We start from the raw sequence: 1,671 nt of genomic DNA on the forward strand, positions 1-1,671 counted from the left end.
CCGGGCCGCCGGCCGGCTCCGGCATCGCCCCGGCCCCCGCCCGCCCCCGGGCACCGTCCCGCTGCGGCCCCGGTACGGTCCCGGGGTGCACCAAGGCACGGCGTGGGGGGACCCCGCACCCACGGGGGTCCCCACCCGAGGGGACACGGGCACCCCGTGGGGTCCCTGCCCCGTGGGAACACGGGGACCCCGTGGGGTCGCTGCCCCGTGGGGCCCTACCAAGCGAGGAGAGCCCCCGGGTGGCACTGGCCATGGGACCACCACCGCCACAGGGCCACCACCGCTGCGAGCGAGACCTCCGAGAGCGAGACCCCCCTGGGGGCCGGGGCAGCCCTTTGTCCCCTCCATCCCCACGTCTGCCCCTTCCCTCGCCTGTGCCGAGCTCCGGCTCAGCCAAGCTCAGCCCAGGCATGGCACTCCCGTCCCGCCGCGTCTGCCATGACACACAAGCCCCGAAAGCTGGCTGGTGCCAGCACCCACACCGGCCTGGGGTGCTTTGAGCCCCCCAAATAAAACAGGGGGGCAGCTCTGCCCGCATCCAGCGCCCCACGGCACCTGCCACCGCCAGAATAGGGCCATTCTGCAGGCGGGAGGCCGGGCGCCTTGTGCCGCCAGCGCCAGGCTCCCGCTCAAAGGCAGGATTGTTCGGGGCCGGCTGCCCCCGGTGTGGCGTGCCCGGCCAGGCCTCCGGCACCGATGCCACACGGCACCACGGCGGGGAGCGTATGGCATCGCCGGGCCAGTGGGGCTGAGGGGTCCCCACCGCCCACGCCGGCACGTGCTCTTGCCGGCAGCTCGGCCCCGGTGTGCCCGGCACATGCTTCGGGGCACGGCCGGGCAGGCGGGTGCTGGCTCCTTCTCCGGGGCCGAGGCGTGGGGAACGGGCACGGTGGGTGCCGGCAGCGCGGTGCGCGGCCGGCCGGGCGTGGGAAGGCGGCGTGTCTGGGTGCCGCTGCCGGCGGCGTGGGCGGCAGCACCCGGCAGGTCCCGGCATGGTGGGTGCTGTCTGAGCTGGGGGGCTCATGGGGCCACTCCAGCCCCGCTAACCCAGACCCTGACCTGTGCCTCATGCCCTGCCCCCCTCCCCAAACCCCTCTCCTCATATCCGCTCCCCAAACCCCCCTCCCTAGATCCCTCTCCCCGTCCCTCTCCTCAGCCCCCATGTCCCCAGACCCTCTCTCCCCATACCCCGCCAAACCCTCCCCCCAATCCCCCTCCCCTTCCCCTCTCCCCAGACCCTCTGTGCCCAAACCCTTCTTCCACAAACACCCTCTCCCAGGACCCTCTCCCCAAATCCCCCTCCCTGGACCCCTCTTCCAAGACCATCTCCCCAAACCCCCCTCCCCAGATGCTGCCCCAAGACCCCCCTTCTAAGACCCTCTCCCCAGACCCTCCCTCTCCCCACAACTCTTCCCCTCTCCTCAAACCCCCCTCCCCATACCCCTCTTCCAAGACCGTCTCCCCAGATTCCCCTCCCATAACCCTCTCCCAGGACCCTCTCCCCAGATCCCCCCACACCTCCTCTTCAACCCCCCTCCCCAAACCCCCCTCCCCAAACCCCCCTCCCAGACCCTCTGCCAACACCCCTCTCCCAAAACCCGCTCCCTCCCTCCCCCCCCACGTCTCGTCCCCCCGCCCGCCCACCAGGGGGCGCCGCAACCCTCCGCCCCC

The sequence above is a fragment of the Phalacrocorax carbo genome, chromosome 5 (assembly GCF_963921805.1).
Source record: "Phalacrocorax carbo chromosome 5, bPhaCar2.1, whole genome shotgun sequence".
NCBI lineage: Eukaryota > Metazoa > Chordata > Aves > Suliformes > Phalacrocoracidae > Phalacrocorax > Phalacrocorax carbo.